We start from the raw sequence: 25,386 nt of genomic DNA on the forward strand, positions 1-25,386 counted from the left end.
CCGCGTTCTCGGCTGCTGGGTGGCCAGCACCTAGGAGAGTGTCTGGCCGGAAGCAGCCAGGCGATCGATCCCTGGGTGCTGATGAGCCTCGGCGGCAAGAAGTAGGCTCGTGGGGAAGGACGGCGGCCGAGGCCCGGGCCCCCCACCGAGGCCGCGCTCCGTGCTGAGCGGTCCGCTCCGTGTTTCCCGCTTGCGTTCTCACCAGCACTCGCCCCCGCAAGGAGGCACGAACTCCAGGACCCCCTCGCACCAGATGAGGAAAGCGCAGCTCAGGGAGGGCACGTCACTCGCGGGAGACGGCGGCCCTTGGGTTTCAGCTCAGGACTTCGGTCTCCCGAGCCTGCGTTTCGGGCAAGGCTCCGGTCCCGCGCTCCGGGAAACTGACAGGGACGCAGTCCCGCTTCTCCCCGCAGAAGGTGCTCCTCGGAGATCAGATCCGGGGACCCGTCAGAACCACCCCGGGCACGAGCTGGCAGGGAGCGACGCGCACCGCCCCTGCCCCCCCATCCCGCAGCCCGCGGCCCGCAGCCCGCAGCCCGCAGCCCGCAGCCCGCAGCCCGCAGCCCGAGGAAGCGAGGAGCAGGCGATAGAGGCGCTGGGTTGGCAGGAGGGGACACGGGGCCGCAGGAGAAGCGAACCGCGAAGAGACTCCCTCCCAGGACGACGATGGCTGAGACGGGGAGAGGAGGGAGCTTTGGGTCCTCTCTCGTCCTGCTTTGACCGGGATGTCCCCATTTTTCCACAGCGAGCGAGTATGGCTCTTGGATTCGGTGGGGAAGACGTGGTTTATCTGGAGGACTTTTCCCTTCGGGGGTTCAAAGTCCGTTCTCTGAGGCAAGGCTCCCTCTCTGCCTCCCTGTCCTTCCCATTCGCCTCCCCGGAAGCCAGCTCTCCTCCCGGTTTCCTGGATCCCTTGGCCACGGTCCTCTGTTGCAAACACAGGCAGGTGCAAAGAAGATGCGAAAGGCTGCCCGAGCCACGCGAACGGAAAGCTGAAGCCAGGGAGCCAGGAAGGGCTGGCTGCTGAGGGAGGACGTGTCCTGTCAGGAGGCTTTTCAACTCCCTCTGACAGATGCGGCCTGGAGGGGCGGGGCCCGGCCGGGGCCCTGGGGTGGTAGGGGTCGGGTGTGAGGGGGTGGGTGGGAGGCGGGGGGAGGCGGGAAGAGAGGGAGGCCCCCGAGTGAGGGGACACCAAAAGCCTCAGCCATCAAGACTCCTCATCTTTGCATCCAGCGTTCTCAAACTCAAAACGAACGCAAGCTCATCCACCAGGAGCAACGTAGCAGCGTTTCCAAGCGAGGCAGGACCGCCCGAAGGCGAAAGCAGAATGGGATCCTAGTCAGGTGGAGCTTGAAACTCAGACCCACCCACCCCCCTACCCCCCCACCACCTCCCCCCCTCCCCGCCACCCCGGGAAGGGGGCTTCTGGAAGGAAAAGCGAGACAAACTGACAGGGACAAACTTAGGTCGGGAAAGGAGTGTTGATTGTGAATGAGCCTCTCAAGGACAAGCGAGCGGGTACCAGGTTTTAGAAGATGACCTGCAGCGGCACAGACGCCAGCAAAGGCAGAAGCCATCCCGTCTTGGGTGAGGTGCCCGAGACGCGCCTCTCTAACCCAGTCCGCCCTGTCCTTGGAGAAGCGGGCGGTGTCTGGAAAAGCCTGACCAGGTGTCTTTCCTCGGTGGGCGGGGCTGGTCGCTTTGGGACCCGTTTGGGCCTCCCGGCACCGCCGTGGAATCCGTTCCACCTGACAGGACGACTCTACCCGGCGGCTGGGGCGGCGGGGGCGGGGCGCCGAGGGAAGGGCTGGGGTGTCACCGGAGCGGGAGCCGAGCGGGTGGGAAGAGGCCGAGGCCAGAGGGAGCCGGCGGGCGGCGTGTGCGGCGTCGGGGTCCCGGTCCCGGTCCCGGTCCCGGTCCCGCCGGGCTGGCCCCGATTGGCCCTGGGTTCGGGTGGGGCCGCGAGCTGGAAGGGTTGGGCTGTGGCGGGGAGGGGTTGGGCCCTGCCCATGGGCGGCGCCGGCGGGCCCGCGGTGCGGAGGGTGGCGGGGGGGGTGGGGGAGGGCTGGCTGGAGGGGTGGGGGGCGTCCGCGGAGGACGGAGGCCGGAGGCGGCAAAAGGCGAGGGAGGCAAAAGCCTACAGCACCCGGTATTCCCAGGCGGTCTCCCATCCAAGTACTAACCAGGCCCGACCCTGCTTAGCTTCCGAGATCAGACGAGATCGGGCGCGTTCAGGGTGGTATGGCCGTAGACGCTGGCGCCTGCCGCCGGCGCCCCTAAGAAGCCGCGCCGCGTCGCCCGGCCCGCGGCTCGCGCGCGCGCCCAGGCCTCTGTGACGCGCACCCGCCGCCGCCGGCGCCCCCTGCGCCCGCGCTCGGCCTGCCGCCTTCCTCCCGCTGCTGCCTCCCGCCGCGGCCGCCTCGGGCGCGGCCAGCGGGCCAGCCAAACCCTGCGCTGCCCCGCCCTGCTGCCCTCCCAGGGCGCGGAGGCCTGGAGCAGCCCGGGGTGCGAGGAGGCGGGCGGGGCGGGCGGCGGTGGGAAACGAGGGGTGGTGGGGGCGGGGATGGGGGCGGGGCGCCTGGCTGGGCGCTCTCCCCTCGCGGCCCGGGAACACTCCAGGCCGCCCTGGCCGCTCGGATCCGGCGATGGGTCGCAGGAGATGCGGCTGCTGGGAGGTGGGGGGCGCGGGGCACTTGGCCCGAGGCGTCGGGGCGTCGGGCCGCCGGGCCCGTGCTCCTCTGAGTCCCCTCCGGCCCGAGGGGCCTCCCAGCGGGAGCCCTGACCTCTGCGGCGCCGGCCGGGCCCCGACTTGCCCAAACCCAGGCGGAGCCACCGGCGCGACCAGAGGGCGTCAGCGGAAGCCCGCCGCGCTGCCCCTGAGGGCGCGGGGAGGCGGGGCGGCCACCCTTCCCCCCGCCAGCGCCGCCCAGGAGACCGGCACCCCGCCCCCAACCCGCCCCTCGCGGGGACCCTGGACAGCTCCTGCTGGCGCCAGCCCAGAGACCCAGAGACAGAGACAGAGACAGAGACACGGAGAAACAGAGAAACGGCGACACGGAGAGGATCCAAGACACGGACCTAGACAGACACCCACCCTGACCCAGAGAGGCTCTGCCCAAGAGCTCGCTTCCCCCCCAGGAGGGCGGTGGTGCTGGAGCTGGGCCCGGGCCAGGAGGCAGGGGCCCCGGGGCTGGCGATCACCCCTGGGGCCCTAGGCCGCGCAGACAGGCTCTCAGGAGTCCCGGGCTCCCGGCATCGCTGCCCCGCCATCGCCCAGGAACCACAGACAGGCACCGGAGCTCGCTGGCGCGCTCTGTCTGCGCTTGCGTGTGCGTGTGCGTGTGCGTGTGCGTGTTGTGCGAGTGGGTGTGTAGGCGTGTGTGTGTGTGTGTGTGTGTGTGCGCGCGCGCGCGCGCCTGTGTGTCTGTGTGCCTGTGTGTGTGCGCGTCCGGGTTTGCGTGTTCCTTTCTCTCCGCTTCTTCACTCTGGCTCTTTTCCTCTTTCTGCCGGGCACCCCCGACCTTACTGAGGTGATAGAAGGAGCAGGCAGAAAAGTCAGGGCCCAGAGAACTTGGCACGAGAAAGCAGCTCCATCTACCAGACATGTAGAAGCCCCTCCCCGACGACCGACCGCAGCGTCCCCGTTCTGCTCAAGTGCCGCTGGGGACGTTGCCCGGGATCTCCCGCCCGCTAGGTCACCGACGAAGGCGCCTCCGTTTTCCCAAGAGCGCGCTCGCGCCCAGGACGGAGGGAGGAGCAGCACGGTGTGACGACGGGGAGGAAGAGTCGCGTCCGAAGGCCCGTCGGTGCCTGCCGACGTCCCGGCTCTCCCTGTCTCGAGACCTCTGGGCTTCAGGGTTCTGTGCCGCAAGGCTTTCCCGCCGCAGCCCCCGGGACCCAGGGCGCGCTGTGTGCGCTGCCCGTCTCCAGCGTTTGGGCCCTGTGGGCCTTCTTGCGTCCCACTGGAAAGGGGACCCTGGGACGGAGAGAAGACGGGCAGGGGGCGGGCTTCGGCAAAGAGAGCGACGGCCATCCACAGACGTCCGACGAGGCCCTCCGGGGCGCCAAGCTCTCCATTTTCCACGGCACGTGTCCTCGTCAGGTTCTGCCACCTCTCGCCGGCATGCGTAGGCACACCGCTGGTCTTGCGGCCCCAGAGGCGAGGAGGCGAACGCCCCGGAGGCCGAGATTGGCACCCGCGTTCTCGGCTGCTGGGTGGCCAGCACCTAGGAGAGTGTCTGGCCGGAAGCAGCCAGGCGATCGATCCCTGGGTGCTGGATGAGCCTCGGCGGCAAGAAGTAGGCTCGTGGGGAAGGACGGCGGCCGAGGCCCGGGCCCCCACCGAGGCCGCGCTCCGTGCTGAGCGGTCCGCTCCGTGTTTCCCGCTTGCGTTCTCACCAGCACTCGCCCCCGCAAGGAGGCACGAACTCCAGGACCCCCTCGCACCAGATGAGGAAAGCGCAGCTCAGGGAGGGCACGTCACTCGCGGGAGACGGCGGCCCTTGGGTTTCAGCTCAGGACTTCGGTCTCCCGAGCCTGCGTTTCGGGGCAAGGCTCCGGTCCCGCGCTCCGGGAAACTGACAGGGACGCAGTCCCGCTTCTCCCCGCAGAAGGTGCTCCTCGGAGATCAGATCCGGGGACCCGTCAGAACCACCCCGGGCACGAGCTGGCAGGGAGCGACGCGCACCGCCCCTCCCCCCCCATCCCGCAGCCCGCAGCCCGCAGCCCGCAGCCCGCAGCCCGCAGCCCGAGGAAGCGAGGAGCAGGCGATAGAGGCGCTGGGTTGGCAGGAGGGGAAACGGGGCCGGCAGGAGAAGCGAACCGCGGAGAGACTCCCTCCCAGGACGACGATGGCTGAACGGGGAGAGGAGGGAGCTTTGGGTCCTCTCTCGTCCTGCTTTGACCGGGATGTCCCCATTTTTCCACAGCGAGCGAGTATGGCTCTTGGATTCGGTGGGGAAGACGTGGTTTATCTGGAGGACTTTTCCCTTCGGGGGTTCAAAGTCCGTTCTCTGAGGCAAGGCTCCCTCTCTGCCTCCCTGTCCTTCCCATTCGCCTCCCCGGAAGCCAGCTCTCCTCCCGGTTTCCTGGATCCCTTGGCCACGGTCCTCTGTTGCAAACACAGGCAGGTGCAAAGAAGATGCGAAAGGCTGCCCGAGCCACGCGAACGGAAAGCTGAAGCCAGGGAGCCAGGAAGGGCTGGCTGCTGAGGGAGGACGTGTCCTGTCAGGAGGCTTTTCAACTCCCTCTGACAGATGCGGCCTGGAGGGGCGGGGCCCGGCCGGGGCCCTGGGGTGGTAGGGGTCGGGTGTGAGGGGGTGGGTGGGGAGGCGGGGGGAGGCGGGAAGAGAGGGAGGCCCCCGAGTGAGGGGACACCAAAAGCCTCAGCCATCAAGACTCCTCATCTTTGCATCCAGCGTTCTCAAACTCAAAACGAACGCAAGCTCATCCACCAGGAGCAACGTAGCAGCGTTTCCAAGCGAGGCAGGACCGCCCGAAGGCGAAAGCAGAATGGGATCCCAGTCAGGTGGAGCTTGAAACTCAGACCCACCCACCCCCCTACCCCCCCACCCCGGGAAGGGGGCTTCTGGAAGGAAAAGCGAGACAAACTGACAGGGACAAACTTAGGTCGGGAAAGGAGTGTTGATTGTGAATGAGCCTCTCAAGGACAAGCGAGCGGGTACCAGGTTTTAGAAGATGACCTGCAGCGGCACAGACGCCAGCAAAGGCAGAAGCCATCCCGTCTTGGGTGAGGTGCCCGAGACGCGCCTCTCTAACCCAGTCCGCCCTGTCCTTGGAGAAGCGGGCGGTGTCTGGAAAAGCCTGACCAGGTGTCTTTCCTCGGTGGGCGGGGCTGGTCGCTTTGGGACCCGTTTGGGCCTCCCGGCACCGCCGTGGAATCCGTTCCACCTGACAGGACGACTCTACCCGGCGGCTGGGGCGGCGGGGGCGGGGCGCCGAGGGAAGGGCTGGGGTGTCACCGGAGCGGGAGCCGAGCGGGTGGGAAGAGGCCGAGGCCAGAGGGAGCCGGCGGGCGGCGTGTGCGGCGTCGGGGTCCCGGTCCCGGTCCCGGTCCCGGTCCCGCCGGGCTGGCCCCGATTGGCCCTGGGTTCGGGTGGGGCCGCGAGCTGGAAGGGTTGGGCTGTGGCGGGGAGGGGTTGGGCCCTGCCCATGGGCGGCGCCGGCGGGCCCGCGGTGCGGAGGGTGGCGGGGGGGGTGGGGGAGGGCTGGCTGGAGGGGTGGGGGGCGTCCGCGGAGGACGGAGGCCGGAGGCGGCAAAAGGCGAGGGAGGCAAAAGCCTACAGCACCCGGTATTCCCAGGCGGTCTCCCATCCAAGTACTAACCAGGCCCGACCCTGCTTAGCTTCCGAGATCAGACGAGATCGGGCGCGTTCAGGGTGGTATGGCCGTAGACGCTGGCGCCTGCCGCCGGCGCCCCTAAGAAGCCGCGCCGCGTCGCCCGGCCCGCGGCTCGCGCGCGCGCCCAGGCCTCTGTGACGCGCACCCGCCGCCGCCGGCGCCCCCTGCGCCCGCGCTCGGCCTGCCGCCTTCCTCCCGCTGCTGCCTCCCGCCGCGGCCGCCTCGGGCGCGGCCAGCGGGCCAGCCAAACCCTGCGCTGCCCCGCCCTGCTGCCCTCCCAGGGCGCGGAGGCCTGGAGCAGCCCGGGGTGCGAGGAGGCGGGGCGGGGCGGGCGGCGGTGGGAAACGAGGGGTGGTGGGGGCGGGGATGGGGGCGGGGCGCCTGGCTGGGCGCTCTCCCCTCGCGGCCCGGGAACACTCCAGGCCGCCCTGGCCGCTCGGATCCGGCGATGGGTCGCAGGAGATGCGGCTGCTGGGAGGTGGGGGGCGCGGGGCACTTGGCCCGAGGCGTCGGGGCGTCGGGCCGCCGGGCCCGTGCTCCTCTGAGTCCCCTCCGGCCCGAGGGGCCTCCCAGCGGGAGCCCTGACCTCTGCGGCGCCGGCCGGGCCCCGACTTGCCCAAACCCAGGCGGAGCCACCGGCGCGACCAGAGGGCGTCAGCGGAAGCCCGCCGCGCTGCCCCTGAGGGCGCGGGGAGGCGGGGCGGCCACCCTTCCCCCCGCCAGCGCCGCCCAGGAGACCGGCACCCCGCCCCCAACCCGCCCCTCGCGGGGACCCTGGACAGCTCCTGCTGGCGCCAGCCCAGAGACCCAGAGACAGAGACAGAGACAGAGACACGGAGAAACAGAGAAACGGCGACACGGAGAGGATCCAAGACACGGACCTAGACAGACACCCACCCTGACCCAGAGAGGCTCTGCCCAAGAGCTCGCTTCCCCCCCAGGAGGGCGGTGGTGCTGGAGCTGGGCCCGGGCCAGGAGGCAGGGGCCCCGGGGCTGGCGATCACCCCTGGGGCCCTAGGCCGCGCAGACAGGCTCTCAGGAGTCCCGGGCTCCCGGCATCGCTGCCCCGCCATCGCCCAGGAACCACAGACAGGCACCGGAGCTCGCTGGCGCGCTCTGTCTGCGCTTGCGTGTGCGTGTGCGTGTGCGTGTGCGTGTTGTGCGAGTGGGTGTGTAGGCGTGTGTGTGTGTGTGTGTGTGTGTGCGCGCGCGCGCGCCTGTGTGTCTGTGTGCCTGTGTGTGTGCGCGTCCGGGTTTGCGTGTTCCTTTCTCTCCGCTTCTTCACTCTGGCTCTTTTCCTCTTTCTGCCGGGCACCCCCGACCTTACTGAGGTGATAGAAGGAGCAGGCAGAAAAGTCAGGGCCCAGAGAACTTGGCACGAGAAAGCAGCTCCATCTACCAGACATGTAGAAGCCCCTCCCCGACGACCGACCGCAGCGTCCCCGTTCTGCTCAAGTGCCGCTGGGGACGTTGCCCGGGATCTCCCGCCCGCTAGGTCACCGACGAAGGCGCCTCCGTTTTCCCAAGAGCGCGCTCGCGCCCAGGACGGAGGGAGGAGCAGCACGGTGTGACGACGGGGAGGAAGAGTCGCGTCCGAAGGCCCGTCGGTGCCTGCCGACGTCCCGGCTCTCCCTGTCTCGAGACCTCTGGGCTTCAGGGTTCTGTGCCGCAAGGCTTTCCCGCCGCAGCCCCCGGGACCCAGGGCGCGCTGTGTGCGCTGCCCGTCTCCAGCGTTTGGGCCCTGTGGGCCTTCTTGCGTCCCACTGGAAAGGGGACCCTGGGACGGAGAGAAGACGGGCAGGGGGCGGGCTTCGGCAAAGAGAGCGACGGCCATCCACAGACGTCCGACGAGGCCCTCCGGGGCGCCAAGCTCTCCATTTTCCACGGCACGTGTCCTCGTCAGGTTCTGCCACCTCTCGCCGGCATGCGTAGGCACACCGCTGGTCTTGCGGCCCCAGAGGCGAGGAGGCGAACGCCCCGGAGGCCGAGATTGGCACCCGCGTTCTCGGCTGCTGGGTGGCCAGCACCTAGGAGAGTGTCTGGCCGGAAGCAGCCAGGCGATCGATCCCTGGGTGCTGGATGAGCCTCGGCGGCAAGAAGTAGGCTCGTGGGGAAGGACGGCGGCCGAGGCCCGGGCCCCCACCGAGGCCGCGCTCCGTGCTGAGCGGTCCGCTCCGTGTTTCCCGCTTGCGTTCTCACCAGCACTCGCCCCCGCAAGGAGGCACGAACTCCAGGACCCCCTCGCACCAGATGAGGAAAGCGCAGCTCAGGGAGGGCACGTCACTCGCGGGAGACGGCGGCCCTTGGGTTTCAGCTCAGGACTTCGGTCTCCCGAGCCTGCGTTTCGGGGCAAGGCTCCGGTCCCGCGCTCCGGGAAACTGACAGGGACGCAGTCCCGCTTCTCCCCGCAGAAGGTGCTCCTCGGAGATCAGATCCGGGGACCCGTCAGAACCACCCCGGGCACGAGCTGGCAGGGAGCGACGCGCACCGCCCCTGCCCCCCCATCCCGCAGCCCGCGGCCCGCAGCCCGCAGCCCGCAGCCCGCAGCCCGCAGCCCGCAGCCCGAGGAAGCGAGGAGCAGGCGATAGAGGCGCTGGGTTGGCAGGAGGGGACACGGGGCCGGCAGGAGAAGCGAACCGCGAAGAGACTCCCTCCCAGGACGACGATGGCTGAACGGGGAGAGGAGGGAGCTTTGGGTCCTCTCTCGTCCTGCTTTGACCGGGATGTCCCCATTTTTCCACAGCGAGCGAGTATGGCTCTTGGATTCGGTGGGGAAGACGTGGTTTATCTGGAGGACTTTTCCCTTCGGGGGTTCAAAGTCCGTTCTCTGAGGCAAGGCTCCCTCTCTGCCTCCCTGTCCTTCCCATTCGCCTCCCCGGAAGCCAGCTCTCCTCCCGGTTTCCTGGATCCCTTGGCCACGGTCCTCTGTTGCAAACACAGGCAGGTGCAAAGAAGATGCGAAAGGCTGCCCGAGCCACGCGAACGGAAAGCTGAAGCCAGGGAGCCAGGAAGGGCTGGCTGCTGAGGGAGGACGTGTCCTGTCAGGAGGCTTTTCAACTCCCTCTGACAGATGCGGCCTGGAGGGGCGGGGCCCGGCCGGGGCCCTGGGGTGGTAGGGGTCGGGTGTGAGGGGGTGGGTGGGGAGGCGGGGGGAGGCGGGAAGAGAGGGAGGCCCCCGAGTGAGGGGACACCAAAAGCCTCAGCCATCAAGACTCCTCATCTTTGCATCCAGCGTTCTCAAACTCAAAACGAACGCAAGCTCATCCACCAGGAGCAACGTAGCAGCGTTTCCAAGCGAGGCAGGACCGCCCGAAGGCGAAAGCAGAATGGGATCCTAGTCAGGTGGAGCTTGAAACTCAGACCCACCCACCCCCCTACCCCCCCACCACCTCCCCCCCTCCCCGCCACCCCGGGAAGGGGGCTTCTGGAAGGAAAAGCGAGACAAACTGACAGGGACAAACTTAGGTCGGGAAAGGAGTGTTGATTGTGAATGAGCCTCTCAAGGACAAGCGAGCGGGTACCAGGTTTTAGAAGATGACCTGCAGCGGCACAGACGCCAGCAAAGGCAGAAGCCATCCCGTCTTGGGTGAGGTGCCCGAGACGCGCCTCTCTAACCCAGTCCGCCCTGTCCTTGGAGAAGCGGGCGGTGTCTGGAAAAGCCTGACCAGGTGTCTTTCCTCGGTGGGCGGGGCTGGTCGCTTTGGGACCCGTTTGGGCCTCCCGGCACCGCCGTGGAATCCGTTCCACCTGACAGGACGACTCTACCCGGCGGCTGGGGCGGCGGGGGCGGGGCGCCGAGGGAAGGGCTGGGGTGTCACCGGAGCGGGAGCCGAGCGGGTGGGAAGAGGCCGAGGCCAGAGGGAGCCGGCGGGCGGCGTGTGCGGCGTCGGGGTCCCGGTCCCGGTCCCGGTCCCGGTCCCGCCGGGCTGGCCCCGATTGGCCCTGGGTTCGGGTGGGGCCGCGAGCTGGAAGGGTTGGGCTGTGGCGGGGAGGGGTTGGGCCCTGCCCATGGGCGGCGCCGGCGGGCCCGCGGTGCGGAGGGTGGCGGGGGGGGTGGGGGAGGGCTGGCTGGAGGGGTGGGGGGCGTCCGCGGAGGACGGAGGCCGGAGGCGGCAAAAGGCGAGGGAGGCAAAAGCCTACAGCACCCGGTATTCCCAGGCGGTCTCCCATCCAAGTACTAACCAGGCCCGACCCTGCTTAGCTTCCGAGATCAGACGAGATCGGGCGCGTTCAGGGTGGTATGGCCGTAGACGCTGGCGCCTGCCGCCGGCGCCCCTAAGAAGCCGCGCCGCGTCGCCCGGCCCGCGGCTCGCGCGCGCGCCCAGGCCTCTGTGACGCGCACCCGCCGCCGCCGGCGCCCCCTGCGCCCGCGCTCGGCCTGCCGCCTTCCTCCCGCTGCTGCCTCCCGCCGCGGCCGCCTCGGGCGCGGCCAGCGGGCCAGCCAAACCCTGCGCTGCCCCGCCCTGCTGCCCTCCCAGGGCGCGGAGGCCTGGAGCAGCCCGGGGTGCGAGGAGGCGGGGCGGGGCGGGCGGCGGTGGGAAACGAGGGGTGGTGGGGGCGGGGATGGGGGCGGGGCGCCTGGCTGGGCGCTCTCCCCTCGCGGCCCGGGAACACTCCAGGCCGCCCTGGCCGCTCGGATCCGGCGATGGGTCGCAGGAGATGCGGCTGCTGGGAGGTGGGGGGCGCGGGGCACTTGGCCCGAGGCGTCGGGGCGTCGGGCCGCCGGGCCCGTGCTCCTCTGAGTCCCCTCCGGCCCGAGGGGCCTCCCAGCGGGAGCCCTGACCTCTGCGGCGCCGGCCGGGCCCCGACTTGCCCAAACCCAGGCGGAGCCACCGGCGCGACCAGAGGGCGTCAGCGGAAGCCCGCCGCGCTGCCCCTGAGGGCGCGGGGAGGCGGGGCGGCCACCCTTCCCCCCGCCAGCGCCGCCCAGGAGACCGGCACCCCGCCCCCAACCCGCCCCTCGCGGGGACCCTGGACAGCTCCTGCTGGCGCCAGCCCAGAGACCCAGAGACAGAGACAGAGACAGAGACACGGAGAAACAGAGAAACGGCGACACGGAGAGGATCCAAGACACGGACCTAGACAGACACCCACCCTGACCCAGAGAGGCTCTGCCCAAGAGCTCGCTTCCCCCCCAGGAGGGCGGTGGTGCTGGAGCTGGGCCCGGGCCAGGAGGCAGGGGCCCCGGGGCTGGCGATCACCCCTGGGGCCCTAGGCCGCGCAGACAGGCTCTCAGGAGTCCCGGGCTCCCGGCATCGCTGCCCCGCCATCGCCCAGGAACCACAGACAGGCACCGGAGCTCGCTGGCGCGCTCTGTCTGCGCTTGCGTGTGCGTGTGCGTGTGCGTGTGCGTGTTGTGCGAGTGGGTGTGTAGGCGTGTGTGTGTGTGTGTGTGTGTGCGCGCGCGCGCGCGCCTGTGTGTCTGTGTGCCTGTGTGTGTGCGCGTCCGGGTTTGCGTGTTCCTTTCTCTCCGCTTCTTCACTCTGGCTCTTTTCCTCTTTCTGCCGGGCACCCCCGACCTTACTGAGGTGATAGAAGGAGCAGGCAGAAAAGTCAGGGCCCAGAGAACTTGGCACGAGAAAGCAGCTCCATCTACCAGACATGTAGAAGCCCCTCCCCGACGACCGACCGCAGCGTCCCCGTTCTGCTCAAGTGCCGCTGGGGACGTTGCCCGGGATCTCCCGCCCGCTAGGTCACCGACGAAGGCGCCTCCGTTTTCCCAAGAGCGCGCTCGCGCCCAGGACGGAGGGAGGAGCAGCACGGTGTGACGACGGGGAGGAAGAGTCGCGTCCGAAGGCCCGTCGGTGCCTGCCGACGTCCCGGCTCTCCCTGTCTCGAGACCTCTGGGCTTCAGGGTTCTGTGCCGCAAGGCTTTCCCGCCGCAGCCCCCGGGACCCAGGGCGCGCTGTGTGCGCTGCCCGTCTCCAGCGTTTGGGCCCTGTGGGCCTTCTTGCGTCCCACTGGAAAGGGGACCCTGGGACGGAGAGAAGACGGGCAGGGGGCGGGCTTCGGCAAAGAGAGCGACGGCCATCCACAGACGTCCGACGAGGCCCTCCGGGGCGCCAAGCTCTCCATTTTCCACGGCACGTGTCCTCGTCAGGTTCTGCCACCTCTCGCCGGCATGCGTAGGCACACCGCTGGTCTTGCGGCCCCAGAGGCGAGGAGGCGAACGCCCCGGAGGCCGAGATTGGCACCCGCGTTCTCGGCTGCTGGGTGGCCAGCACCTAGGAGAGTGTCTGGCCGGAAGCAGCCAGGCGATCGATCCCTGGGTGCTGGATGAGCCTCGGCGGCAAGAAGTAGGCTCGTGGGGAAGGACGGCGGCCGAGGCCCGGGCCCCCACCGAGGCCGCGCTCCGTGCTGAGCGGTCCGCTCCGTGTTTCCCGCTTGCGTTCTCACCAGCACTCGCCCCCGCAAGGAGGCACGAACTCCAGGACCCCCTCGCACCAGATGAGGAAAGCGCAGCTCAGGGAGGGCACGTCACTCGCGGGAGACGGCGGCCCTTGGGTTTCAGCTCAGGACTTCGGTCTCCCGAGCCTGCGTTTCGGGGCAAGGCTCCGGTCCCGCGCTCCGGGAAACTGACAGGGACGCAGTCCCGCTTCTCCCCGCAGAAGGTGCTCCTCGGAGATCAGATCCGGGGACCCGTCAGAACCACCCCGGGCACGAGCTGGCAGGGAGCGACGCGCACCGCCCCTGCCCCCCCATCCCGCAGCCCGCGGCCCGCAGCCCGCAGCCCGCAGCCCGCAGCCCGCAGCCCGCAGCCCGAGGAAGCGAGGAGCAGGCGATAGAGGCGCTGGGTTGGCAGGAGGGGACACGGGGCCGGCAGGAGAAGCGAACCGCGAAGAGACTCCCTCCCAGGACGACGATGGCTGAACGGGGAGAGGAGGGAGCTTTGGGTCCTCTCTCGTCCTGCTTTGACCGGGATGTCCCCATTTTTCCACAGCGAGCGAGTATGGCTCTTGGATTCGGTGGGGAAGACGTGGTTTATCTGGAGGACTTTTCCCTTCGGGGGTTCAAAGTCCGTTCTCTGAGGCAAGGCTCCCTCTCTGCCTCCCTGTCCTTCCCATTCGCCTCCCCGGAAGCCAGCTCTCCTCCCGGTTTCCTGGATCCCTTGGCCACGGTCCTCTGTTGCAAACACAGGCAGGTGCAAAGAAGATGCGAAAGGCTGCCCGAGCCACGCGAACGGAAAGCTGAAGCCAGGGAGCCAGGAAGGGCTGGCTGCTGAGGGAGGACGTGTCCTGTCAGGAGGCTTTTCAACTCCCTCTGACAGATGCGGCCTGGAGGGGCGGGGCCCGGCCGGGGCCCTGGGGTGGTAGGGGTCGGGTGTGAGGGGGTGGGTGGGGAGGCGGGGGGAGGCGGGAAGAGAGGGAGGCCCCCGAGTGAGGGGACACCAAAAGCCTCAGCCATCAAGACTCCTCATCTTTGCATCCAGCGTTCTCAAACTCAAAACGAACGCAAGCTCATCCACCAGGAGCAACGTAGCAGCGTTTCCAAGCGAGGCAGGACCGCCCGAAGGCGAAAGCAGAATGGGATCCTAGTCAGGTGGAGCTTGAAACTCAGACCCACCCACCCCCCTACCCCCCCACCACCTCCCCCCCTCCCCGCCACCCCGGGAAGGGGGCTTCTGGAAGGAAAAGCGAGACAAACTGACAGGGACAAACTTAGGTCGGGAAAGGAGTGTTGATTGTGAATGAGCCTCTCAAGGACAAGCGAGCGGGTACCAGGTTTTAGAAGATGACCTGCAGCGGCACAGACGCCAGCAAAGGCAGAAGCCATCCCGTCTTGGGTGAGGTGCCCGAGACGCGCCTCTCTAACCCAGTCCGCCCTGTCCTTGGAGAAGCGGGCGGTGTCTGGAAAAGCCTGACCAGGTGTCTTTCCTCGGTGGGCGGGGCTGGTCGCTTTGGGACCCGTTTGGGCCTCCCGGCACCGCCGTGGAATCCGTTCCACCTGACAGGACGACTCTACCCGGCGGCTGGGGCGGCGGGGGCGGGGCGCCGAGGGAAGGGCTGGGGTGTCACCGGAGCGGGAGCCGAGCGGGTGGGAAGAGGCCGAGGCCAGAGGGAGCCGGCGGGCGGCGTGTGCGGCGTCGGGGTCCCGGTCCCGGTCCCGGTCCCGGTCCCGCCGGGCTGGCCCCGATTGGCCCTGGGTTCGGGTGGGGCCGCGAGCTGGAAGGGTTGGGCTGTGGCGGGGAGGGGTTGGGCCCTGCCCATGGGCGGCGCCGGCGGGCCCGCGGTGCGGAGGGTGGCGGGGGGGGTGGGGGAGGGCTGGCTGGAGGGGTGGGGGGCGTCCGCGGAGGACGGAGGCCGGAGGCGGCAAAAGGCGAGGGAGGCAAAAGCCTACAGCACCCGGTATTCCCAGGCGGTCTCCCATCCAAGTACTAACCAGGCCCGACCCTGCTTAGCTTCCGAGATCAGACGAGATCGGGCGCGTTCAGGGTGGTATGGCCGTAGACGCTGGCGCCTGCCGCCGGCGCCCCTAAGAAGCCGCGCCGCGTCGCCCGGCCCGCGGCTCGCGCGCGCGCCCAGGCCTCTGTGACGCGCACCCGCCGCCGCCGGCGCCCCCTGCGCCCGCGCTCGGCCTGCCGCCTTCCTCCCGCTGCTGCCTCCCGCCGCGGCCGCCTCGGGCGCGGCCAGCGGGCCAGCCAAACCCTGCGCTGCCCCGCCCTGCTGCCCTCCCAGGGCGCGGAGGCCTGGAGCAGCCCGGGGTGCGAGGAGGCGGGGCGGGGCGGGCGGCGGTGGGAAACGAGGGGTGGTGGGGGCGGGGATGGGGGCGGGGCGCCTGGCTGGGCGCTCTCCCCTCGCGGCCCGGGAACACTCCAGGCCGCCCTGGCCGCTCGGATCCGGCGATGGGTCGCAGGAGATGCGGCTGCTGGGAGGTGGGGGGCGCGGGGCACTTGGCCCGAGGCGTCGGGGCGTCGGGCCGCCGGGCCCGTGCTCCTCTGAGTCCCCTCCGGCCCGAGGGGCCTCCCAGCGGGAGCCCTGACCTCTGCGGCGCCGGCCGGGCCCCGACTTGCCCAAACCCAGGCGGAGCCACCGGCGCGACCAGAGGGCGTCAGCGGAAGCCCGCCGCGCTGCCCCTGAGGGCGCGGGGAGGCGGGGCGGCCACCCTTCCCCCCGCCAGCGCCGCCCAGGAGACCGGCACCCCGCCCCCAACCCGCCCCTCGCGGGGACCCTGGACAGCTCCTGCTGGCGCCAGCCCAGAGACCCAGAGACAGAGACAGAGACAGAGACACGGAGAAACAGAGAAACGGCGACACGGAGAGGATCCAAGACACGGACCTAGACAGACACCCACCCTGACCCAGAGAGGCTCTGCCCAAGAGCTCGCTTCCCCCCCAGGAGGGCGGTGGTGCTGGAGCTGGGCCCGGGCCAGGAGGCAGGGGCCCCGGGGCTGGCGATCACCCCTGGGGCCCTAGGCCGCGCAGACAGGCTCTCAGGAGTCCCGGGCTCCCGGCATCGCTGCCCCGCCATCGCCCAGGAACCACAGACAGGCACCGGAGCTCGCTGGCGCGCTCTGTCTGCGCTTGCGTGTGCGTGTGCGTGTGCGTGTGCGTGTTGTGCGAGTGGGTGTGTAGGCGTGTGTGTGTGTGTGTGTGTGTGCGCGCGCGCGCGCGCCTGTGTGTCTGTGTGCCTGTGTGTGTGCGCGTCCGGGTTTGCGTGTTCCTTTCTCTCCGCTTCTTCACTCTGGCTCTTTTCCTCTTTCTGCCGGGCACCCCCGACCTTACTGAGGTGATAGAAGGAGCAGGCAGAAAAGTCAGGGCCCAGAGAACTTGGCACGAGAAAGCAGCTCCATCTACCAGACATGTAGAAGCCCCTCCCCGACGACCGACCGCAGCGTCCCCGTTCTGCTCAAGTGCCGCTGGGGACGTTGCCCGGGATCTCCCGCCCGCTAGGTCACCGACGAAGGCGCCTCCGTTTTCCCAAGAGCGCGCTCGCGCCCAGGACGGAGGGAGGAGCAGCACGGTGTGACGACGGGGAGGAAGAGTCGCGTCCGAAGGCCCGTCGGTGCCTGCCGACGTCCCGGCTCTCCCTGTCTCGAGACCTCTGGGCTTCAGGGTTCTGTGCCGCAAGGCTTTCCCGCCGCAGCCCCCGGGACCCAGGGCGCGCTGTGTGCGCTGCCCGTCTCCAGCGTTTGGGCCCTGTGGGCCTTCTTGCGTCCCACTGGAAAGGGGACCCTGGGACGGAGAGAAGACGGGCAGGGGGCGGGCTTCGGCAAAGAGAGCGACGGCCATCCACAGACGTCCGACGAGGCCCTCCGGGGCGCCAAGCTCTCCATTTTCCACGGCACGTGTCCTCGTCAGGTTCTGCCACCTCTCGCCGGCATGCGTAGGCACACCGCTGGTCTTGCGGCCCCAGAGGCGAGGAGGCGAACGCCCCGGAGGCCGAGATTGGCACCCGCGTTCTCGGCTGCTGGGTGGCCAGCACCTAGGAGAGTGTCTGGCCGGAAGCAGCCAGGCGATCGATCCCTGGGTGCTGGATGAGCCTCGGCGGCAAGAAGTAGGCTCGTGGGGAAGGACGGCGGCCGAGGCCCGGGCCCCCACCGAGGCCGCGCTCCGTGCTGAGCGGTCCGCTCCGTGTTTCCCGCTTGCGTTCTCACCAGCACTCGCCCCCGCAAGGAGGCACGAACTCCAGGACCCCCTCGCACCAGATGAGGAAAGCGCAGCTCAGGGAGGGCACGTCACTCGCGGGAGACGGCGGCCCTTGGGTTTCAGCTCAGGACTTCGGTCTCCCGAGCCTGCGTTTCGGGGCAAGGCTCCGGTCCCGCGCTCCGGGAAACTGACAGGGACGCAGTCCCGCTTCTCCCCGCAGAAGGTGCTCCTCGGAGATCAGATCCGGGGACCCGTCAGAACCACCCCGGGCACGAGCTGGCAGGGAGCGACGCGCACCGCCCCTCCCCCCCCATCCCGCAGCCCGCAGCCCGCAGCCCGCAGCCCGCAGCCCGCAGCCCGAGGAAGCGAGGAGCAGGCGATAGAGGCGCTGGGTTGGCAGGAGGGGAAACGGGGCCGGCAGGAGAAGCGAACCGCGGAGAGACTCCCTCCCAGGACGACGATGGCTGAACGGGGAGAGGAGGGAGCTTTGGGTCCTCTCTCGTCCTGCTTTGACCGGGATGTCCCCATTTTTCCACAGCGAGCGAGTATGGCTCTTGGATTCGGTGGGGAAGACGTGGTTTATCTGGAGGACTTTTCCCTTCGGGGGTTCAAAGTCCGTTCTCTGAGGCAAGGCTCCCTCTCTGCCTCCCTGTCCTTCCCATTCACCTCCCCGGAAGCCAGCTCTCCTCCCGGTTTCCTGGATCCCTTGGCCACGGTCCTCTGTTGCAAACACAGGCAGGTGCAAAGAAGATGCGAAAGGCTGCCCGAGCCACGCGAACGGAAAGCTGAAGCCAGGGAGCCAGGAAGGGCTGGCTGCTGAGGGAGGACGTGTCCTGTCAGGAGGCTTTTCAACTCCCTCTGACAGATGCGGCCTGGAGGGGCGGGGCCCGGCCGGGGCCCTGGGGTGGTAGGGGTCGGGTGTGAGGGGGTGGGTGGGGAGGCGGGGGGAGGCGGGAAGAGAGGGAGGCCCCCGAGTGAGGGGACACCAAAAGCCTCAGCCATCAAGACTCCTCATCTTTGCATCCAGCGTTCTCAAACTCAAAACGAACGCAAGCTCATCCACCAGGAGCAACGTAGCAGCGTTTCCAAGCGAGGCAGGACCGCCCGAAGGCGAAAGCAGAATGGGATCCTAGTCAGGTGGAGCTTGAAACTCAGACCCACCCACCCCCCTACCCCCCCACCACCTCCCCCCCTCCCCGCCACCCCGGGAAGGGGGCTTCTGGAAGGAAAAGCGAGACAAACTGACAGGGACAAACTTAGGTCGGGAAAGGAGTGTTGATTGTGAATGAGCCTCTCAAGGACAAGCGAGCGGGTACCAGGTTTTAGAAGATGACCTGCAGCGGCACAGACGCCAGCAAAGGCAGAAGCCATCCCGTCTTGGGTGAGGTGCCCGAGACGCGCCTCTCTAACCCAGTCCGCCCTGTCCTTGGAGAAGCGGGCGGTGTCTGGAAAAGCCTGACCAGGTGTCTTTCCTCGGTGGGCGGGGCTGGTCGCTTTGGGACCCGTTTGGGCCTCCCGGCACCGCCGTGGAATCCGTTCCACCTGACAGGACGACTCTACCCGGCGGCTGGGGCGGCGGGGGCGGGGCGCCGAGGGAAGGGCTGGGGTGTCACCGGAGCGGGAGCCGAGCGGGTGGGAAGAGGCCGAGGCCAGAGGGAGCCGGCGGGCGGCGTGTGCGGCGTCGGGGTCCCGGTCCCGGTCCCGGTCCCGGTCCCGCCGGGCTGGCCCCGATTGGCCCTGGGTTCGGGTGGGGCCGCGAGCTGGAAGGGTTGGGCTGTGGCGGGGAGGGGTTGGGCCCTGCCCATGGGCGGCGCCGGCGGGCCCGCGGTGCGGAGGGTGGCGGGGGGGGTGGGGGAGGGCTGGCTGGAGGGGTGGGGGGCGTCCGCGGAGGACGGAGGCCGGAGGCGGCAAAAGGCGAGGGAGGCAAAAGCCTACAGCACCCGGTATTCCCAGGCGGTCTCCCATCCAAGTACTAACCAGGCCCGACCCTGCTTAGCTTCCGAGATCAGACGAGATCGGGCGCGTTCAGGGTGGTATGGCCGTAGACGCTGGCGCCTGCCGCCGGCGCCCCTAAGAAGCCGCGCCGCGTCGCCCGGCCCGCGGCTCGCGCGCGCGCCCAGGCCTCTGTGACGCGCACCCGCCGCCGCCGGCGCCCCCTGCGCCCGCGCTCGGCCTGCCGCCTTCCTCCCGCTGCTGCCTCCCGCCGCGGCCGCCTCGGGCGCGGCCAGCGGGCCAGCCAAACCCTGCGCTGCCCCGCCCTGCTGCCCTCCCAGGGCGCGGAGGCCTGGAGCAGCCCGGGGTGCGAGGAGGCGGGGCGGGGCGGGCGGCGGTGGGAAACGAGGGGTGGTGGGGGCGGGGATGGGGGCGGGGCGCCTGGCTGGGCGCTCTCCCCTCGCGGCCCGGGAACACTCCAGGCCGCCCTGGCCGCTCGGATCCGGCGATGGGTCGCAGGAGATGCGGCTGCTGGGAGGTGGGGGGCGCGGGGCACTTGGCCCGAGGCGTCGGGGCGTCGGGCCGCCGGGCCCGTGCTCCTCTGAGTCCCCTCCGGCCCGAGGGGCCTCCCAGCGGGAGCCCTGACCTCTGCGGCGCCGGCCGGGCCCCGACTTGCCCAAACCCAGGCGGAGCCACCGGCGCGACCAGAGGGCGTCAGCGGAAGCCCGCCGCGCTGCCCCTGAGGGCGCGGGGAGGCGGGGCGGCCACCCTTCCTCCCGCCAGCGCCGCCCAGGAGACCGGCACCCCGCCCCCAACCCGCCCCTCGCGGGGACCCTGGACAGCTCCTGCTGGCGCCAGCCCAGAGACCCAGAGACAGAGACAGAGACAGAGACACGGAGAAACAGAGAAACGGCGACACGGAGAGGATCCAAGACACGGACCTAGACAGACACCCACCCTGACCCAGAGAGGCTCTGCCCAAGAGCTCGCTTCCCCCCCAGGAGGGCGGTGGTGCTGGAGCTGGGCCCGGGCCAGGAGGCAGGGGCCCCGGGGCTGGCGATCACCCCTGGGGCCCTAGGCCGCGCAGACAGGCTCTCAGGAGTCCCGGGCTCCCGGCATCGCTGCCCCGCCATCGCCCAGGAACCACAGACAGGCACCGGAGCTCGCTGGCGCGCTCTGTCTGCGCTTGCGTGTGCGTGTGCGTGTGCGTGTGCGTGTTGTGCGAGTGGGTGTGTAGGCGTGTGTGTGTGTGTGTGTGTGTGTGCGCGCGCGCGCGCGCCTGTGTGTCTGTGTGCCTGTGTGTGTGCGCGTCCGGGTTTGCGTGTTCCTTTCTCTCCGCTTCTTCACTCTGGCTCTTTTCCTCTTTCTGCCGGGCACCCCCGACCTTACTGAGGTGATAGAAGGAGCAGGCAGAAAAGTCAGGGCCCAGAGAACTTGGCACGAGAAAGCAGCTCCATCTACCAGACATGTAGAAGCCCCTCCCCGACGACCGACCGCAGCGTCCCCGTTCTGCTCAAGTGCCGCTGGGGACGTTGCCCGGGATCTCCCGCCCGCTAGGTCACCGACGAAGGCGCCTCCGTTTTCCCAAGAGCGCGCTCGCGCCCAGGACGGAGGGAGGAGCAGCACGGTGTGACGACGGGGAGGAAGAGTCGCGTCCGAAGGCCCGTCGGTGCCTGCCGACGTCCCGGCTCTCCCTGTCTCGAGACCTCTGGGCTTCAGGGTTCTGTGCCGCAAGGCTTTCCCGCCGCAGCCCCCGGGACCCAGGGCGCGCTGTGTGCGCTGCCCGTCTCCAGCGTTTGGGCCCTGTGGGCCTTCTTGCGTCCCACTGGAAAGGGGACCCTGGGACGGAGAGAAGACGGGCAGGGGGCGGGCTTCGGCAAAGAGAGCGACGGCCATCCACAGACGTCCGACGAGGCCCTCCGGGGCGCCAAGCTCTCCATTTTCCACGGCACGTGTCCTCGTCAGGTTCTGCCACCTCTCGCCGGCATGCGTAGGCACACCGCTGGTCTTGCGGCCCCAGAGGCGAGGAGGCGAACGCCCCGGAGGCCGAGATTGGCACCCGCGTTCTCGGCTGCTGGGTGGCCAGCACCTAGGAGAGTGTCTGGCCGGAAGCAGCCAGGCGATCGATCCCTGGGTGCTGGATGAGCCTCGGCGGCAAGAAGTAGGCTCGTGGGGAAGGACGGCGGCCGAGGCCCGGGCCCCCACCGAGGCCGCGCTCCGTGCTGAGCGGTCCGCTCCGTGTTTCCCGCTTGCGTTCTCACCAGCACTCGCCCCCGCAAGGAGGCACGAACTCCAGGACCCCCTCGCACCAGATGAGGAAAGCGCAGCTCAGGGAGGGCACGTCACTCGCGGGAGACGGCGGCCCTTGGGTTTCAGCTCAGGACTTCGGTCTCCCGAGCCTGCGTTTCGGGGCAAGGCTCCGGTCCCGCGCTCCGGGAAACTGACAGGGACGCAGTCCCGCTTCTCCCCGCAGAAGGTGCTCCTCGGAGATCAGATCCGGGGACCCGTCAGAACCACCCCGGGCACGAGCTGGCAGGGAGCGACGCGCACCGCCCCTCCCCCCCCATCCCGCAGCCCGCAGCCCGCAGCCCGCAGCCCGCAGCCCGCAGCCCGAGGAAGCGAGGAGCAGGCGATAGAGGCGCTGGGTTGGCAGGAGGGGAAACGGGGCCGGCAGGAGAAGCGAACCGCGGAGAGACTCCCTCCCAGGACGACGATGGCTGAACGGGGAGAGGAGGGAGCTTTGGGTCCTCTCTCGTCCTGCTTTGACCGGGATGTCCCCATTTTTCCACAGCGAGCGAGTATGGCTCTTGGATTCGGTGGGGAAGACGTGGTTTATCTGGAGGACTTTTCCCTTCGGGGGTTCAAAGTCCGTTCTCTGAGGCAAGGCTCCCTCTCTGCCTCCCTGTCCTTCCCATTCGCCTCCCCGGAAGCCAGCTCTCCTCCCGGTTTCCTGGATCCCTTGGCCACGGTCCTCTGTTGCAAACACAGGCAGGTGCAAAGAAGATGCGAAAGGCTGCCCGAGCCACGCGAACGGAAAGCTGAAGCCAGGGAGCCAGGAAGGGCTGGCTGCTGAGGGAGGACGTGTCCTGTCAGGAGGCTTTTCAACTCCCTCTGACAGATGCGGCCTGGAGGGGCGGGGCCCGGCCGGGGCCCTGGGGTGGTAGGGGTCGGGTGTGAGGGGGTGGGTGGGGAGGCGGGGGGAGGCGGGAAGAGAGGGAGGCCCCCGAGTGAGGGGACACCAAAAGCCTCAGCCATCAAGACTCCTCATCTTTGCATCCAGCGTTCTCAAACTCAAAACGAACGCAAGCTCATCCACCAGGAGCAACGTAGCAGCGTTTCCAAGCGAGGCAGGACCGCCCGAAGGCGAAAGCAGAATGGGATCCCAGTCAGGTGGAGCTTGAAACTCAGACCCACCCACCCCCCTACCCCCCCACCCCGGGAAGGGGGCTTCTGGAAGGAAAAGCGAGACAAACTGACAGGGACAAACTTAGGTCGGGAAAGGAGTGTTGATTGTGAATGAGCCTCTCAAGGACAAGCGAGCGGGTACCAGGTTTTAGAAGATGACCTGCAGCGGCACAGACGCCAGCAAAGGCAGAAGCCATCCCGTCTTGGGTGAGGTGCCCGAGACGCGCCTCTCTAACCCAGTCCGCCCTGTCCTTGGAGAAGCGGGCGGTGTCTGGAAAAGCCTGACCAGGTGTCTTTCCTCGGTGGGCGGGGCTGGTCGCTTTGGGACCCGTTTGGGCCTCCCGGCACCGCCGTGGAATCCGTTCCACCTGACAGGACGACTCTACCCGGCGGCTGGGGCGGCGGGGGCGGGGCGCCGAGGGAAGGGCTGGGGTGTCACCGGAGCGGGAGCCGAGCGGGTGGGAAGAGGCCGAGGCCAGAGGGAGCCGGCGGGCGGCGTGTGCGGCGTCGGGGTCCCGGTCCCGGTCCCGGTCCCGGTCCCGCCGGGCTGGCCCCGATTGGCCCTGGGTTCGGGTGGGGCCGCGAGCTGGAAGGGTTGGGCTGTGGCGGGGAGGGGTTGGGCCCTGCCCATGGGCGGCGCCGGCGGGCCCGCGGTGCGGAGGGTGGCGGGGGGGGTGGGGGAGGGCTGGCTGGAGGGGTGGGGGGCGTCCGCGGAGGACGGAGGCCGGAGGCGGCAAAAGGCGAGGGAGGCAAAAGCCTACAGCACCCGGTATTCCCAGGCGGTCTCCCATCCAAGTACTAACCAGGCCCGACCCTGCTTAGCTTCCGAGATCAGACGAGATCGGGCGCGTTCAGGGTGGTATGGCCGTAGACGCTGGCGCCTGCCGCCGGCGCCCCTAAGAAGCCGCGCCGCGTCGCCCGGCCCGCGGCTCGCGCGCGCGCCCAGGCCTCTGTGACGCGCACCCGCCGCCGCCGGCGCCCCCTGCGCCCGCGCTCGGCCTGCCGCCTTCCTCCCGCTGCTGCCTCCCGCCGCGGCCGCCTCGGGCGCGGCCAGCGGGCCAGCCAAACCCTGCGCTGCCCCGCCCTGCTGCCCTCCCAGGGCGCGGAGGCCTGGAGCAGCCCGGGGTGCGAGGAGGCGGGGCGGGGCGGGCGGCGGTGGGAAACGAGGGGTGGTGGGGGCGGGGATGGGGGCGGGGCGCCTGGCTGGGCGCTCTCCCCTCGCGGCCCGGGAACACTCCAGGCCGCCCTGGCCGCTCGGATCCGGCGATGGGTCGCAGGAGATGCGGCTGCTGGGAGGTGGGGGGCGCGGGGCACTTGGCCCGAGGCGTCGGGGCGTCGGGCCGCCGGGCCCGTGCTCCTCTGAGTCCCCTCCGGCCCGAGGGGCCTCCCAGCGGGAGCCCTGACCTCTGCGGCGCCGGCCGGGCCCCGACTTGCCCAAACCCAGGCGGAGCCACCGGCGCGACCAGAGGGCGTCAGCGGAAGCCCGCCGCGCTGCCCCTGAGGGCGCGGGGAGGCGGGGCGGCCACCCTTCCCCCCGCCAGCGCCGCCCAGGAGACCGGCACCCCGCCCCCAACCCGCCCCTCGCGGGGACCCTGGACAGCTCCTGCTGGCGCCAGCCCAGAGACCCAGAGACAGAGACAGAGACAGAGACACGGAGAAACAGAGAAACGGCGACACGGAGAGGATCCAAGACACGGACCTAGACAGACACCCACCCTGACCCAGAGAGGCTCTGCCCAAGAGCTCGCTTCCCCCCCAGGAGGGCGGTGGTGCTGGAGCTGGGCCCGGGCCAGGAGGCAGGGGCCCCGGGGCTGGCGATCACCCCTGGGGCCCTAGGCCGCGCAGACAGGCTCTCAGGAGTCCCGGGCTCCCGGCATCGCTGCCCCGCCATCGCCCAGGAACCACAGACAGGCACCGGAGCTCGCTGGCGCGCTCTGTCTGCGCTTGCGTGTGCGTGTGCGTGTGCGTGTGCGTGTTGTGCGAGTGGGTGTGTAGGCGTGTGTGTGTGTGTGTGTGTGTGTGCGCGCGCGCGCGCCTGTGTGTCTGTGTGCCTGTGTGTGTGCGCGTCCGGGTTTGCGTGTTCCTTTCTCTCCGCTTCTTCACTCTGGCTCTTTTCCTCTTTCTGCCGGGCACCCCCGACCTTACTGAGGTGATAGAAGGAGCAGGCAGAAAAGTCAGGGCCCAGAGAACTTGGCACGAGAAAGCAGCTCCATCTACCAGACATGTAGAAGCCCCTCCCCGACGACCGACCGCAGCGTCCCCGTTCTGCTCAAGTGCCGCTGGGGACGTTGCCCGGGATCTCCCGCCCGCTAGGTCACCGACGAAGGCGCCTCCGTTTTCCCAAGAGCGCGCTCGCGCCCAGGACGGAGGGAGGAGCAGCACGGTGTGACGACGGGGAGGAAGAGTCGCGTCCGAAGGCCCGTCGGTGCCTGCCGACGTCCCGGCTCTCCCTGTCTCGAGACCTCTGGGCTTCAGGGTTCTGTGCCGCAAGGCTTTCCCGCCGCAGCCCCCGGGACCCAGGGCGCGCTGTGTGCGCTGCCCGTCTCCAGCGTTTGGGCCCTGTGGGCCTTCTTGCGTCCCACTGGAAAGGGGACCCTGGGACGGAGAGAAGACGGGCAGGGGGCGGGCTTCGGCAAAGAGAGCGACGGCCATCCACAGACGTCCGACGAGGCCCTCCGGGGCGCCAAGCTCTCCATTTTCCACGGCACGTGTCCTCGTCAGGTTCTGCCACCTCTCGCCGGCATGCGTAGGCACACCGCTGGTCTTGCGGCCCCAGAGGCGAGGAGGCGAACGCCCCGGAGGCCGAGATTGGCACCCGCGTTCTCGGCTGCTGGGTGGCCAGCACCTAGGAGAGTGTCTGGCCGGAAGCAGCCAGGCGATCGATCCCTGGGTGCTGGATGAGCCTCGGCGGCAAGAAGTAGGCTCGTGGGGAAGGACGGCGGCCGAGGCCCGGGCCCCCACCGAGGCCGCGCTCCGTGCTGAGCGGTCCGCTCCGTGTTTCCCGCTTGCGTTCTCACCAGCACTCGCCCCCGCAAGGAGGCACGAACTCCAGGACCCCCTCGCACCAGATGAGGAAAGCGCAGCTCAGGGAGGGCACGTCACTC

At 69.7% G+C, this 25,386-nt stretch overlaps 6 non-coding genes across 6 annotated transcripts; all 6 read right to left on the reverse strand.

Moving 5' to 3' along the window:
* Positions 1 to 2,134: 2,134 nt before the first annotated feature.
* On the reverse strand, positions 2,135 to 2,253 carry LOC138922282 (5S ribosomal RNA). Its single transcript, XR_011435346.1, has one exon. It is a non-coding gene; the product is annotated as a 5S ribosomal RNA (ribosomal RNA).
* A 4,043-nt stretch (positions 2,254 to 6,296) lies between these two features.
* On the reverse strand, positions 6,297 to 6,415 carry LOC138922285 (5S ribosomal RNA). The gene has a single exon (XR_011435349.1). It is a non-coding gene; the product is annotated as a 5S ribosomal RNA (ribosomal RNA).
* A 4,078-nt stretch (positions 6,416 to 10,493) lies between these two features.
* On the reverse strand, positions 10,494 to 10,612 carry LOC138922286 (5S ribosomal RNA). The gene has a single exon (XR_011435350.1). It is a non-coding gene; the product is annotated as a 5S ribosomal RNA (ribosomal RNA).
* Positions 10,613 to 14,690: 4,078 nt separating this feature from the next.
* LOC138922287 (5S ribosomal RNA) lies at positions 14,691 to 14,809 on the reverse strand. The gene has a single exon (XR_011435351.1). It is a non-coding gene; the product is annotated as a 5S ribosomal RNA (ribosomal RNA).
* Positions 14,810 to 18,873: 4,064 nt separating this feature from the next.
* On the reverse strand, positions 18,874 to 18,992 carry LOC138922288 (5S ribosomal RNA). The gene has a single exon (XR_011435352.1). It is a non-coding gene; the product is annotated as a 5S ribosomal RNA (ribosomal RNA).
* A 4,044-nt stretch (positions 18,993 to 23,036) lies between these two features.
* On the reverse strand, positions 23,037 to 23,155 carry LOC138922283 (5S ribosomal RNA). The gene has a single exon (XR_011435347.1). It is a non-coding gene; the product is annotated as a 5S ribosomal RNA (ribosomal RNA).
* Positions 23,156 to 25,386: the final 2,231 nt, after the last annotated feature.

The sequence above is a fragment of the Equus caballus genome, unplaced genomic scaffold (assembly GCF_041296265.1).
Source record: "Equus caballus isolate H_3958 breed thoroughbred unplaced genomic scaffold, TB-T2T haplotype2-0000696, whole genome shotgun sequence".
Taxonomy (NCBI): Eukaryota; Metazoa; Chordata; class Mammalia; order Perissodactyla; family Equidae; genus Equus; species Equus caballus.